The sequence below is a fragment of the Lethenteron reissneri genome, unplaced genomic scaffold (genome assembly GCF_015708825.2).
Source record: "Lethenteron reissneri isolate LAM-NWPU_2019-01 unplaced genomic scaffold, ASM1570882v1 scaffold_1864, whole genome shotgun sequence".
In the NCBI taxonomy this organism is placed as follows: domain Eukaryota; kingdom Metazoa; phylum Chordata; class Hyperoartia; order Petromyzontiformes; family Petromyzontidae; genus Lethenteron; species Lethenteron reissneri.
The window spans coordinates 338,425-355,497 of NW_026891624.1; positions in this window are offsets into that span (position 1 = coordinate 338,425).

Below are 17,073 nucleotides of genomic sequence, written 5' to 3' on the forward strand. Positions count from 1 at the left end.
TACTATCAACTCCCCCACCTACAAACTGGCTCGTTTTTTGTCTGAAATCCTGCGGTCTTTCACTGGAAAAACCACCTCTGCGGTACTAAACTCTACTCACCTGGTATCGACAATCAGGGGCATTTCCCTGTCCCCAGACGACCTGCTTGTCAGTTTTGATGTGGTTTGCTTATTCACCAAAGTTCCTGTACCTGACACCATCGCAATCATTGAAGACTTGGTTCATCAAGGACTGAATACTGAGGTACCCCCCTGGTGAGACACTGCTTAACCAATACATACTTCACCTGGAATGGAACTTTCTACAAACAAACTGAGGGTACCCCAATGGGCTCCCCCTCTATCTCCGGTTGTAGCCAACGTTTTCATGGAGAAATTTGAGACTGACGCCATCCAGACTGCCACTCTACGCCCGACCTTATGGAAGAGGTACGTAGATGACACTTTTGTCATCTGGCCACATGGCCGGCCTGCTCTAGACCAATTCCTCGACCACATCAATTCCATTCACCCAGCCATCAGATTCACCATGTAAGTCGAAAAAGATGGCAAGCTACCCTTTTTGGATGTCCTAATTAAAAGGAGACCTGATGGTTTAATGAGCCACTCTGTCTACAGGAAAGCTACCCATACGGATGCTTACCTAAAACCGGATTCCCACCACCATCCATCCCAGAAGAATTCCCTCATCAAGACTCTACACCATAGAGCCCAATGCATCTCCGACCAGGAACACATTGCCAGTGAACTCAAGCACGTACGCTAAGCTCTCAAGGCTAATGGTTACTCCGACTACACAATCCGCAAAGCCATCACTCCAACCATCAAGAAGGATCCTGTTGAGGAGCCATTCAAAACCATCACCTTACTCTACATTGCGGGGGTCACAAAAGAGAACTCCAAAATCCTGAATAAACACAAGATCCAGGTCCGATTCAACACAGTACATAAAATCCGTGATCTGGTCCCGTCTGTAAAAGATATGGTTCCAGACATACAGTACCCTGGCGTCTACAAACTAAGTTGCCTCTGTGGTAGCAGTTACATTGGAGAAACCAAACGACATGTCTCGGACCGCATCCGTGAACATAAAGCAGACCTGAAACACGGTATGACAAACACTTCAGCCATGGCAGATCACTGTTACAATTCAGTGGGCTCACATGACATTGACTTCTCCAAGACAGAGGTTATCTGCATGCCATCTGGCTACCATGAGAGATTCGTTTATGAGGCGATCCACATATATAAACACAGAGACAATTTCAACCGAGAAGATGGATTCTGGCTCAGCAAGCATTCGAAGGACGTAATAAACCATTTCGGATCTTAACTGATTGTGTTCACGTTTACGGTGACTTTCAGACTGCAGTCCACTCACTGGCAATGGTATAGTGTATAGCGGATTGTATAATAATAAATAGTATAAAATTGTAATGTTTAATACAATGTACAAAGTAATATATATTATCGTAATTGTATAGTGAATATACAGCAGTGTGATATACAGTAGGGTGGGTAGAATAATACATAGTGTAATATTACAATGTATAAGGTGGTTTATAGTAATACAGTATATAATCTAATGTTGGGTTTGTCTATGGCAGTATAAAGTTTAGCTGAAAGCATATTATATTTTTTGCGACGTAGAATTGTAATGTATTACTTACTGTTAGTAGCTCAGCTTATTGGAGAGTATATTTAGTATACTGATGATACTATGTAGTTTATACTTTAGTTGTTTACGTGGTGGTTTAGTTACTGCAGCTACATACTGTTAACATTCCTTCCCTTTATTAATGCTTCCCCCTATCCCCTCCCTTTGATGCTGCTAATCCTGCATAATGCACGGGCATAATATGATTTTAAACCCCCCGCCAAACCTCCTACGCATTTCACAAGTAGTACTAATCGCATATCTGCATTTCCAATAAATATGCTAAAATTCCTCTTGATATGTAAATTGTTTTGTCAAGGCGCCCTTCCCCCTCCATCCCAGCTTAAATAGACGCTCCAAGCTTGGGGTGTGTCATTCAGACTCTGTCTTCTCGACAGACCTGTTCTTCACCTGAGAACGGCTGCTTGCGTTGTGGCCGAAACGTCGTGAGAATTAATTTAGCATGTTTTATTTGTATTATTTTATTATTTCCCTTCTACGTGACTTTACCGAAAGAACCAAGAAGATGAATCCCTGCAGTCACGAAAGCTTTAAATCGAAACATAGATGTGTTGTCGCTGGGGTTCTCTTTAATTCGAAAACTCGCAACCGTTGTAGCGCAATGGTCTGCACGGTGCTGGAAGCGATGGCCTCGAAGTTAACCCTTGCTATACCCTCGCAATGCCGACACTATCAGTTGACCGCTCGGTCAGTTTGCCTTACCCATGGATGTATATAACCATATGTTTTTTTTTTCTTCACAATTATGTTAAAGATACTGCTGATTTACGCAAAAACTTTGCATAAATATTTACTGAATGTCCTACGTAAGGATCGAGAGCAGTGGCGCAGTGTGGTTCGTTCCCTGCAGTATGTGAATGCAGTGACCTGCGTTCAATTGACAGCCACAGCTAGCATCAGCGGAAAATGATATTTAAACAGAGGCCCTTCTGCCAGTAATGGCACGAGCAAGCAATTGCAGTGGTACACTTTTGCCTTTTATCACAAAATAAAGTGTGACAGTAGTTACCAAACTTCAATTAAGGGCTGGTCCGTTACATCTAATGAAATATTACAATCACAAACAACCAACTCGTTTCCAGCAATGAAAATGAACGCTGTAAGCCTATTACAATATACTGTATATATTTATTACACAAGTGTCCCATAAGTAGAATAATAGGTTTTTTACCCTTTTTTCTGGCAACAAAACCGAAACCTTTTTTACAAGGAATCATGTTTGCATTAACCACAATACCTGCAGTCAGAATGCAAACAAAAAACACAATGATAATGTATGTATTGTCCTTGAAATTGATTGGTCCACACCAGAGACAGCTTTTCTTAGAGCATAGTCTCATATGGTGTTCGACCAGAAGACGCCAAAAGGCGCACAACTCAAAGACAACGCACTATCAGAGTAATGAGGGCTCGGGGTAAGCATTTACATCAAGAGGCCTCCTTTGCCAGTAGCAAAATATAATAATAGGCAGTTATATTGGCGAAACTAAGCAACATGTCTCGGACCATGTTCGTGAGCATAAGACAGATTTGAAACACGGTAGGACCAATACTTATGTCGTGGCTGATTATTATTTTAATGCGGCTGGTTCACACGAAATTGATTTCTCTAAGAGAATGGTACTTTGCAAGCCTACTGGCTATCAACAAAGATTCGTTCATGAAGCCATCCATATATACAGACACGGACACAATTGCAGCCAAGAGGATGGTTATAAACACAGCAATCATTGGAAAGATGTCATCAACCACTTTGGGTCATGACTTGATTTGTTTTTCTTGTTAACCTCCACCGTCAGCAGTGTGGGTATGCGGAGCGAGGTGCAAATGATTGCCTGGTGGCCCTTTTGATTTGTGCAGACCCACTGCATTGGCATTGCTTTCTCCTACATTAACATTAGCTGCCTCGCCCATGCTGCTGACTCACTTGGGCTACGCCCATCTCTAAAGCTTTATAAACCGTTTGCCTTTAGAGGCTAACCCCCTTTTCCTGATGACGACGGCTTGTGTTGCGATCGAAAATAACTAAGAATAAGTCTTCATTATAGACTGCTAGTACGCTCACTCAGGTTAAGTATCATTTCTACAGTCTACATCAGAGACTGCCAATACCCTCACCAGCTTAAAAACCAGGCTACAGATTACATTATACACTGCCAGTACACTCATCAAACTTAAAAACCAGGCTATAGTCTACATTATATAATGCCAGTACACTCACTCCGATTAAGAACCAGGCTACAGTCTACATTAGCGTTTTTTGTTTATAATTGTTATTTTATTATTTATATTTGTATTTACTTTATTTATTTATTATGTTTCTATCTACGTGACTTTACCTAAATAACTAAATAATATTGTAGAGACTGGCCCATGCTTTTGTGTTCTCTCAACTTAATTACTACAACGCATCACTGATCTGGATTCCGAGTGAGGTGCTGTGTAGACTTCAGCTCGTTCAGAATGCAGATGTGAGAGTTCTATCCTGCACACCATTTTGTGAGCACATCACACCTCCTCTCTTGTCTTTCCATTGGCCTCCAGTCAAGTATTGAGTGAACTTTAAGGTCCTGCTGTTGGCCTAAAAGGCGCTGAATGGGTTAGCACCGCAATATTTACATGAATTGATCCTTATTCCAAACAATCCGAGGCCAATGTTAATTTACTGGGGTGATTGGGCTTTTGCCAATACTTTGGAACGCTTTGCTTTTGCTAAAAAGACAATCAGAATCTTTAGATATATTTACGTTTGTCTTGAAAACTGACTTCTTTAAACGAGCCTTTTTACCCTTGTTATGTTTATTTTCTGCTTTCCATACATGGTCGCATTGGGATTCACTAATGAAATGTGCCTAACAAACTGTAATTATTATTATTATTTTTATTATTATTTACAGAATCATAATATTTATACTAAAGGAATTCGATGAGTTATCAAGCTCTTTTTCACAGATGTCCAGTAGGGGCGGGTCAGAAGATTGCAATAACAAACAATACAAATACACGACAGGAGTTCAAAGTATAGGAAAAGTAAGCAAATCACTACAAAATATGAATAAAACGAAACGATGTTTATCTTACCAGGTAAGGCCCACTGAGCTATTAGGTTATTTTTCAGACACGACCTGGTCACAAACGATAATTCAACGAAGTGGCTTATCATAAGGTTATTTAAATCAACCAAATTATTTTAATAATCTATACCGCCAGGGTGCCCAGTAACTACGTGCCTTTGTACAGCTCTCTCCTCTCTTAAAAATGCAATTGTAGGCTTTCGCTATATTGGTTAGACACGACGTAACAGTAGCATGAGACTAAAATAACACCAAATAAATATTAAATACTCTCAAACACAACTGTCGGCAGTTCCAGAACATGCTTGCCAATAAGAACACTCAATTGATTTTGATAACGTTAAAGTGTTGTGTCAAAGGAATTAACACTGGGCTAGACTAATTTGAAAATCCATTGAAATTGAGAGAAATACAAATAATTGTAACCGCTCTAACAGCTACAGGCATAGTATGGCTTGGAAGTGTATTATTAAGTAATATATGTTACAACTGCGTTCCTTATAGAAGAAACACATGCTAATTAACTGATGAGTAATATATTATCATCATCGTGGCTTGGCTTCGCGAACGAAGATCTAGGAAGGACATTCACGTCTTCTGCAGGCACGCTGGTGGCTGAAGAGGCCTATGCGGGACAAGCAGGACCTGCCACAACAGCTGCAAGTATAGGTCTGATCTGGGGTGGGTGCTGAGGGATCATGGTTCTTCCTCCTTCTCCTTTTGTCCTCCATACGGGCCCTGCGGGTATCTTCGAAGAAGGAGGTGGCCTGGTGGACTGTGTGCCGCCAGGAGTTGTGATTAGCTGCTTGTGTTGCCCACTGACGGTGATCGATGCAGCAAGCAGTGAGGGACTTCTTCGGGGAGTCTTTGTATCGCTTTCGTGGTGTCCCTATGTCGCGATGGCCAGAGGACAGTTCCCCATACAGCACAATCTTAGGTAAGCGGTGGTTCTCCATCCTGGCGATGTGCCCTGCCCAACGAAGCTGTATCTTGAGGACCATGGCCTCGATGCTGATGACCTCCGCCGACTCGAGGACTTCAGTGTTGGCGACGAAGTCACTCCAGTGAATATTGAAGATTGTGCGGAGGCAGCGCTGATGGAAACGCTCGAGGAGACTCAGGTGACGACGGTACATGACCCAGGACTCAGCGCCATACAGGAGAGTGGTCAGCACAACAGTTTTGTAGACGTTGACCTTCGTGTCTCTTTTAAGGTTGCTGTTGTTCCAGACACGTTTGTATAGTCTGCCGAATGCACTGTTTGCCTTGGCCAGCCTGTTGTCGACTTCGTTGTCGATCTTGGCATCAGACGAAATCACGCACCCCAAGTAGCTGAACTGTTGGACAGCTTTCAGTTTTGTTTGTTCAATGAAGATGCTTGGTGGATGGTGCTCCTCATGGGGTGCGGGCTGATGAAGAACTTCAGTCATCCTCAGGCTAACTTCAAGACCGAAGATCTGAGCTGTTTTTGCGAAACAGGACGTAATTCGCTGCATAGCTGCCTCGGTGTGAGCAAGGAGGGATGCATCATCAGCAAACAGCAGCTCCATGATCAGTTGCTCCATGGTCTTTGTGTGGGCCTGCAAACGCCTGCGGTTGAACACGCTCCCGTCGAGACGAAAACGGATGTATACGCCATCAGCGTCGTCGAGGTCCTCTGTGGCCTGCTGGAGCATCATGCTGAACAAAATGGTGAACAGCGTGGGAGCAAGAACACAGCCCTGTTTCACGCGGTTTGCAATAGGGAAGGGCTGCGAGCGATCGTTGCTATGTCTGAATTGTCCAAGCTGGTCTTCATGAAGCTGGACGATCATGGTGAGGAACTTCGGTGGGCAGCCTAGCTTTTCCAGGATTTTCCAAAGTCCCTGCCTGCTCACGGTGTCAAAAGCTTTTGTCAGGTCCACAAAGGTGACATACAGCGCTTTGTTTGCAGTGCTGGGCCTCCGTTCTTCCATACTTCAGGAGGGATGCCATCAACTCCTGCAGCTTTACCACTCTTCAGCTGTTTAATGGCTTCCTTGTAATTATATAATATATTATATATTTACAACAAACCCTCCTGCCCTCCGCCTCTGATCTCTGCACCGTGATGGGGTGAGTTATGACGTCATCTATCTCTATTTAAGACCGGAAGCAGGTGGATTTATTCACTATTCTGGAAAATTGCCCGATGATGCTGGATGTGATTACCAGCGAAACGCCGTATTCAAATTGTAAATGTTGTGGATTTACAATCCAACACACCGGTGGGCTGATGTAGTAACTAATTGGTGCATTGTTAACGTGATAAAACCTTACTGGCTGTGTCGGGTGGTGGAGGGTTACAACACATTTATACTGACGCGATATAATCCAAATGTCACAGATACCTGAAGGCCCAAGACATGTGTACAGGGCAAGTATGTGAACACAGACACCACATGTAGACATTTGCTGTATTTCAGAGTGAACACACAACGAATGCAGATTGACAAGTGTCGCGACACATTTTACACAATCAATCTTTACCGTCATGACTACCTTGTGTAAAACTGTCAGGGATCTCAGCTGAGTTTGTGCTCAGGCTCAGAGCAGTCCTTTGTGTCTGCCTGTCAAACCCCCCATCGCTGAGAGCCGTGAGCTGGTTGTTGTGCAACCACAACGTCTGCAGATTCGCGAGCTGGTCAAACACTCCCTTGGGGAGAGTCGTGAGCTGGTTTTTGTACAGATACAATTATAATAAATCACCATTCCTTGATTTAATGCCAAATATCCAATATTCCCAATAAACCCACCACGTTGTACTTGTGTAATAAAAGACTCGGACGCTTCTCTCTGTCCTGTGTCCTTTATTTTGGGTTCGATCTCTTTCCCTCACGGCACTCCCCCTTACTCTTCGCTCTGCAGCCCCAGGCTGCTATCGCTCACGTAGCCCACTCCCAGCACTCCCTTGTATACTCTTCGCTCTTGCAGCCCCCAGGCTGCTGTCGCTCACGTAGCCCACTTCTCTCCTTGCAGACCCGCTGCTGTCTCGTCGTGCAGACCCCCGCTGCCCAACTCCACCCTTGCAGACCCGCTGCTCTCTCTGCAGCCTCCTCGCTGCTCCTCCAGACCCGGGGTCGGTCACCGTTGGCCGACGGTGCCGATCCTTGGGTCTGTGTGTGTGGCGATCTCGCCACTCTCTCTCTTCCCCACTCAGCCCTGCGTGGCCTTACACTTTCCCAGTCTCTGATCACTCTCCCTCTGCTTCCGGTTTCTCCCCTTATAGACCCGAACCCTCTGCCCCACGTGACGTCACTTCCGGAAGGTCGTGTACGCCCGCATTATACTTGTAAAGCCGTTAATGAATTCCCTGCTGGATGAGAGCTTCTCATGGGGAAATATTTGAAAAATAAATCACCATGCTAGTCAGCGCAAATTGGTCTTTTTTGTATGTCTGATATTGAGGTGGTTCAACCAGAAAATTGCGTCAGGAATAGCATATTATCGTGGTAATGTTCTGGTTGACCCCAGTCGTAGAGGATAAATGCTTATTGTTTTATTTGTGCATCAAGTATCCGCATCTGACATGGTTTGCTTGATTGTGGTTTAGGCTTGTGGACGATAAGTTTCATGGAAGAACAAAGCCAAGGATCATATTAATCAGAAAAGGTGTTTATGACTTTTTTTTAACTCTATTTGGCATTCCATGCATCACGGTTTTTGATGGCTCAGTGCAATTGTCCAAAGCCTTGTACGACATGAAGTGGTTGGTGAGGGGTATTATTGGTATGTACGTGGGGAGCGATAGTGCAAAGTACAGCACGAGCCACTACCAACCCGGCGACGAGAGTTCGAGTCCCGCTCACGGTCAACACCAGTGAATATTATCTTAACATGCGGCGTGTCCCCTAGGTCGACTCAGCCTGAAATGTCGACTTAGCCTCAAATGTGTGTAATTTTGGGGACTCATTATGCCTCTTCCGATAAGCAAACCAGCATCAGGATTCAAAGTAAGTGAAAATAAAGCATATTGTTGTTTATATTTCTGTTACTTTATATTTTATTTACTACTAGCAGAACGTACCCGGCTTTGCCCAGGGGAACTCTCTATATATTTCAAAACCTGTCTTCTCTCAAAAAACATAACATATACATATGTAGTGAGTTCGAATGAGTCGCAGACGTTGACTTGGAGGCAACCCATTTATTTAACTCCAACACACGGGGTAACTTCCCCGTAACAGAATAAAAACCTATGGTGGTGACCACCAGGCTAACTACACTAATTACAATATAACTAGCTACTGCGGACCGGGACCACAGCTCGGATCCAGGTCCAAGTGTTGGAGACTCATCGAACGTAGAGCGTAGAACGTAGACGAAGGTTTATTCAGGATGAATAACAACGCCGGTCCATCTTGGGACCCGGCTTATATTTTCTGCGGCGTGGCTGGCTCCGCCCTTGGCCACGACCACCTTCCAGAATCCTCGGGAAGGATCTGGATGCTAACCACGTGACAACCCCTAGCCCCCACTTGGGCCCCTTTGTAGACTTAACTGGTCATGTATCCTCTTGGGTCAACTAGAGTGCCATGACGTTTAGTAACTTAAATCCTACGGCAGGCACTCCCACACCCTGTCCTGCAGGGATGGCACTGAACGAAAAGTGTGGTGCCATCTAGCGCTATCCATCAGCGATCACCGGGCCCCTCTAGGGCCGGTACTACACCCACACTCTTGTGGTATCCGCGATGTCGTTACACCGTACGCCGTGCCTCTCTAGGGCCGACACTGCAGAGTGACATCCCACGATGTCACTACACATACACAAATACTAAGCTATTATGAAAGCCCAGCGTTCTGTTTTTCTGTCCATTTGTCCGTCAACAAATTTCTAAGAGCCTTTCAGAAATGCTGATTCAAAAAGTTACAGAAAGTGGGGGTAAAAGTAGATCTAAAAGGTTTTCGAATGTTGTCGACCCCCCTGTCCCAATTTTTTTTACCCCGGCCCCCACCCAATTTATTTTCTTTTTCAGGCATATTCACTTACACACCCTACACACAAGAGAATAAGTAGTATCTAGTGACTCTACAGCAGTATCTACTGACTCTACAGTCGTATTTACTGACAATAGTAATATCTACTGACTCAATAGTAGTATCTACCGACTCATGAGTAGTATTCACTCACTCTATAGTAGTATCTACTGACTCTATAGTAGTATCTACTGCCTATAGTAGTATCTGCTGACTCTGTAGTTGTATCTTCTTACTGTACAGTAGTATCTACTGACTGCAGTAATATTTACTTACTCTATAGTAGTATCTACTGAATATAGTAGTATTTACTGACTCTATAGTAGCATCTACTGACTATAGTAGTATCTACTGACTGTAGTACTATCTACTAACGGTAGTAGTATCTACTGACAGTAGTCTTATCTACTGACTCTGCAGAAGTATCTACTGACTCTACAGTAGTATTTACTGACTGAATAGAAGTATCTACTGACTCTTTAGTAGTATCTACTGACTGTGGTAGTATGAACTGACTTTAGTAGTATCTACTGACTATAGTAATAACTACTGACTCTATAGTAGTGTAATGTAGCTCTTAGAGACACCGTCTTGTTCTTTATATATATATATTTATTATGAATAAAGTTCCTCTGACAACTTAAGGAGTAACCGCGAGTGACCATTTACACTTGGGTAATTTAGACGACTCTATTCTGAGACAATGTATCTCTAGCCTCAAGACGACTCGAAGACGATGGAGACGACCCTTTATAAGATGATGACGGCGATGACGATTCCCCACACAACAGCCCCCAGGTTTGGTTCGCGCCAGCTCTTATCCCTCGCATGACCCGGCCACGCCCCTATTCCCGATCTCTTGCTCACCACACCTGGCCCTGTCAATCTCCACCCATGTTATACTTAACGGCCATTGGGTCCCGTGCTTTCCATCATGTGAACCTGTCAACGATTGTCCCATCAATCATCATTAGCACATAAATTAGTAACCATGGTTCCGGGGAGCCATACTGTCCCTCTATCACCCCGTACTGTGTTTACATCAGCGTAATGTGGTGTAGATCGACGCGAAGGCGGAACTTCTTGTAAGGGCTTATGCCTCTTTATTAACAGAGAAAAGACACTCACACCAGAGGTAGGTATCCGCTACACTGGGTCCTTCCCGTGGACCCCAGTCTCTACTCTTGTCCTAACCTCGGCTATCCCCTTGGGCTCTCTCACTCGAGTCGGGACGGGGGTTCAGCCAACACCGCCCGACCGAGGAGAGCAGCACCCCACTTATCATTAGCCGGCTCTCACAGACTTCTTTGAGCCCTACCATCGGCTATCCCTTTGACTCTCCCACTCGTCGAACCCGTACGGTGGTTCAGCCAACACCATCCGGTCACGAGCGGGAGAGAACTTCTTCAGCCACTACGCATCCCGGGCTACCACAACGACCCTGATTTCGTCACAGGGTCCCCCTTAAGCATCCTCCCGCTTTCTTGGACCCGCCCTCGTTCTTCTCCATATCTGCCTACGGTGCTCATGACATGACGTCATCGAGCCTCACAGCGTGCATGACATCACGTCATCACACCACTCCTCGACATCAGCATCAACTGACTATAGCCGTATCTACCGACTCTACAGTAGTATTGACTGACTATAGTAGTATTTTCTGACACTACAGTAGTATCTACTGCCTCTACAGTTGTATCTACTAACTCTATAGTAGTGTTGAGGAGTTCCCAGGACGCACTTGGAGACGGAGGTAAGGCTTTCGCCAAAGGTTTATTAGAGCTATTACAATCTAACACAAGGGTACACAACTCCCAGAGGTTAGGGGTCCTACGCTGAGTCCTGGTCCCTGCCCGGCTAGCTCCGGGCTCTCTCTCCGTGTCGGATCAGGGACTCTGCCAACTCCACCGACCAGAGAGAGAAGCACCTCTATCGGCTACCACCGGCATCCTTCCAGACTCACGAATTCGTCCCTCTACACCCTGGTTACCTCTCTACCCTTCTCACTCTACCCGTTCCCACAGCGACCCCGCTTTCTTCACGGGGTCTCCCTTAAGTACTCCACGAGACATGACGTCTTCGAGCCACCCAGCGTGCATGACGTCACGTTCCGTGACGTCATCGCACTGGACGGCACACATGACGTAACGTCCCCATTTTACTCCTCTACAGTAGTATCTACAGACTTTATATTAGTATATACCAACTCTAATTGTATCTACCGACAGTATAGTAGTAACTACTAACTCTACAGTAGTATCTACTGACTATAGTAGTATCTACTCACTCTATAATAGTATCTACCTACATTATTTTAAGCTTTCGTGACTGTAGGAATCCATACTCTTTGGTTCTTTCGGTAAAAAAATGTAGGTAGAAAAATAATAGATCATGACGTTTCGATCACAACACAAGCAATCGTCATCAGGTGGGACAACCACAGCAAGAAAAAATTCAGTTTTCAGTAGTATATACTGACTCTAAATAATACATACTACATTTCCTTATAGGGAAACACATACTAATTAACGAATTACTAACGTAGCATATAATTACAATAACACACATTACAACTAATTACTAATCTAGAACTTATTACTAATCATAATAATTAACTGATTACTAATCTATTATATAATTACAATACCCCCCCCCCCACGTCAAATTACTGCACCTGAATGAGTTAAATGATGACGTCAACCTGCTGCTCTATTTAAGACCGGGAGCAAGGGAGGGTTTCCCCATTCTGGCAAATTGCTTGATGATGCTGTATGTAATTACCAGCGAAACGTCGTACTCAAACATTTTAAATGTCGTGGATTCACTTTTCAACACACCGGTGGGCTAAAGTAGTGAACTATTTATCTTTTGTCAAAGTGACACTTTTTTCTGATTGGCCGTGTCGGGTGGTTGAGGATTACGACACATTTATAAATAACGCGATCTAACCCAAAAAGTTTATTATGAATAATATTGGTCGCGACAGCCTACGTGTTAAACTGACAATATTTATTACTATTTTTTATTTCAACAATGCTTCCGATTTTTGTTAAACCGTAACACATTTTATAACACTCACCGTATGTCCATTTAAATATAGTACTTTTTTTCCGATATGCAAACCGTTCGACTTCCGAACGGACCTAAGGAATGGAGCCCATTCATAAGTCGAGGACTGCTCGTATTGCTAGGGCTGGATTAAGGTTGTGAGGGTCTTAAGGCTAACTGCATGGACTGGCCTAAGTATGTACTCTATTACATATTGCAATTTTAAAAAAACAAAGTCATTGAACATATTAATTTACCTATGTAAAATTAAATGTATTCGACTCAAGGTGAATTCATAAAACATAAATTACTCACCACACTAATTTCTTCATGCAAAAAAAATTCCTAGCTTTCTTCTGTGGCAAAGTCATGAAGATGTCTTTGTAATTGATAGACAAAATGGTCTGATGACCGTGCTACCGTGGCTCAACTGTTCATTCAACGTAGTATGGAGGGCCTCAAGGAGGACCAACACAATATGAGGGCCTTATTAACCTACTAGCGGTGAGTACCCGGCGTTGCCCGGGCGAAAAAGGCAGACACATGTAGTTACACACGCAAATCCATTGATACACAAAAATAGAGTTACACGCACAAATGGACTCTCACATACATACATAGACTGAACAACAACCGCCATTCGCCACTAAGTGGCGGTGACGTCACAACAACGCTTGTGCCAGGCTATGTGCACCTTGAGGCCATGTGAAGTGTCGAACGCCCGCTGGCAAGAGGTCACGGGGCAAACCCAGATGGCACAGGTCGACTGACTGAGACGACTGGCTGATGCAGCACCTGTGGCCCCTACTGTGGCAACTTTCTGTGCTTTAGCCACCCGGCGCTCCGCTCGTTGTTGTGAGCGTCGCTCCTCCGCCCTCCGTTGTTGTTGGAGTGTGACTGCCTCCAACTGGCCAGTAGCGTCTTTCAGGAGCCTCCTCCACAGTGGCCGATCTTGACACGGCTGGTACCAGTCATCCGCAAGTCTTCCTGTAGCACATAACTCCCATGTCTTCTCCAGCCCGTGCCGCACCTGTTTAGCCCCCTCGATCCGGCGGAACAAAAGCTGTTTAGGCATGTGGTGGCTGGCCATGCAGGCTACATGACTCAGGCAACGCAGCCTTGCCTGCCGGAGGTCACCGATGGGACTTTGTCCACATCTTTCAAGGATTTGTGAGCTCCTCACACAATGCAGCCTGGTTAAAGCCAGGATGGATCGTAGGCAGGCCAGCCTAAATGTTTCTAACTGGCGAAGATGTTCCATTAGGGGGGTCCAAGTTTCGTAAGCGTAGAGAAGGGAGGGAATGACCATGGCCGAGAACACCTGAAGCTTCGTACGGAGTGATAGACCAGGTAGCTTCCACACAGCGTTACGCAGCCAATGAAAATATACTGCAGCTCGACTGATTCGGAGTGAGACCTCTGCTGTTAAACCGGAGCCGGTCATTAGCACACTGCCCAGGGAAACTCTCCACTGTCTCCACAACTGGCCCATCACCAATTGGGAGTTGTGGGGGTGGAGTGTCCGATGGTACAAAATAGCCAGGCAGGTGCTTAGCTTTGGTTGGGCTGATGGTAAGGCCCCACCTGTTGGTGGCAAGCTCCAGGTTCAGCAGCAGCACCTGGAACTCCTCCTCCGAGTGACCAGCCATTAGCAGATCATCGGCATACATAACGTGGTTGAGCAATAGGGAGCCATCCCTTGACCGCACCCGGGCATCGATCAGCCTCTCATTGTATCTGTAGCAGATGGGAATTCTTCCGGTACAGTCACTGAAGGCTCGACGAACTACGTGGTCCAATGTGGGAGCCAGAGGACATTCCTGTTGCACTCCAAGGTGTAAAGGGAATTGCTCTGACTCACGGCCACGTAGTTAAGACGCGGGGCCGCTCACCATCATGAAGGTCCTTAAGGATGGTGATGAGTGGGTTCGGGACTCGGAAAGCACGAAGAGCAACCCAGAGGCCAGGCCTACTGATGGTATCATAGGCCTTGAGCAGGTCAATAAAGCACACGCATGGACTAAGATGCACACATGGACCTACAGACACGCAAATAAATGAAGTTACACTGACTAACATGGAGGCATGCACACACGGCCATGTGAAGTGTCGAACGCCCGCTGGCAAGAGGTCACGGGGCAAACCCAGATGGCACAGGTCGACTGACTGAGACGACTGGCTGATGCAGCACCTGTGGCCCCTACTGTAACAACTTTCTGTGCTTTAGCCACCCGGCGCTCCGCTCGTTGTTATGAGCGTCGCTCCTCCGCCCTCCGTTGTTGTTGGAGTGTGACTGCCTCCAACTGGCCAGTAGCGTCTTTCAGGAGCCTCCTCCACAGTGGCCGATCTTGACACGGCTGGTACCAGTCATCCGCAAGTCTTCCTGTAGCACATAACTCCCATGTCTTCTCCAGCCCGTGCCGCACCTGTTTAGCCCCCTCGATCCGGCGGAACAAAAGCTGCTTAGGCATGTGGTGGCTGGCCATGCAGGCTAGATGACTCAGGCAACGCAGCCTTGCCTGCCGGAGGTCACCGATGGGACTTTGTCCACATCTGATGGTATCATAGGCCTTGAGCAGGTCAATAAGGCACACGCATGGACTAAGATGCACACATGGACCTACAGACACGCAAATAAATGAAGTTACACTGACTAACATGGAGGCATGCACACACAGCGACTAACACACACGCACATGGACTGAGACACACAAACACATCGACTTACAGACACACACACATATGGACTCACACATACATAGACATGTACTTGAGATACGCACACATGGAGTTACACACACATATCGTCGTACACACATACAGCGACACACACACATACATAGAGTGACACACACATTGCCGTACACACACATACACATGTCGACTGTCACACAGACATCCACTTGAGATATAGACACATGAAGTTGCACTCACATATATGGACGTACACACATACAGCGACTCATACACACACACCGACTCGCACACAGCAATACGTGGACTAAAATACACATTGATGTAAACACACATATGTACTCACACACACATATGGACTAATACACACACACATGAACTTACACATACATAGACTGACACACACATAGCCCTACACACACATACACATATGGACTGTGACACACAGATATCTACTTAAGATACACAGACATGGATGAACACACATATGGACTCACACACAGACGCATTGACTTACACACACACATCGAGTGACACACACATGTATAGACTTACACACACATGTGGACTAACATACACATATGGACTGACATACACATCGACGTACACGCACACAGATCGACTGACACACACACATGGACTAACACACACACATAAACACTTTTGACGTTGTCCGTTCGAAAAAGACACCCACATGGAGTGAAAGACACGCATGGCTCTACACGCACACACATATGGACTCAAAGACACACACATGGACTCACACACACACACATCGACGGGCACAGCAATCCCCGATGATGGCACAGCTATCAGTATCGCAGTACTACGTATGAGTAAATAGCGTGACGTGAGCGATGAAAACAATAGAAATGCATTGAAGAAATAAGCAGAAATCACAGACTGGCAGTAGACCGTGGCAGCGTTATAAAAGCGCATCAAAAAAAGGAGAAATTGAGCAACCCAAAAATCCCAAAAGAGTTTTGTGTACACAAACATAATTATTGTAACATGTCAACTCGTTTCATAATGGTAAACAATGAACCTGAGTAGTTATCTTCACAAAAAACAGAATTATTGTAACATCTGTGAACTTGTTTCATAATGGTAAACAATGAAGCTGAGTTTTTATCTGCACACAAACATTATTGTAATGTTTGTCAACTAATGTGTTTAACAATAATAAACAATGGATTTGAGTTGTTAGCGTAAGAAGCAAGGAAATTTGTACTTAGCATAGGCGTGTTGAGGCCTTGTGCGATGCGTAGCCCCCGTCCTGGCCTACATTGGCGAGGCGCGGAGTTGGCACGTTGCCAGGCTAGGGGCTGGGCCGCTACCCCCTCTCCAACATCCGCCGCCCGTGCAATAATAATGCAATGTAAGCAGTAAAATATTATTATGTACGGAGTCTGTACGCATCGTGTTGGGGGGGGGGGGGGGGCGAAGAGGACATGACACTGTGAAGACTAGCGGTAAGTATCTGGCGTTGTCCTGGCGAAAAAGGCAGACACACATGTAGTTACACACACAAATGCACTCACACAATCATACATAGACTGAACAACAACAACCGCCATTCGC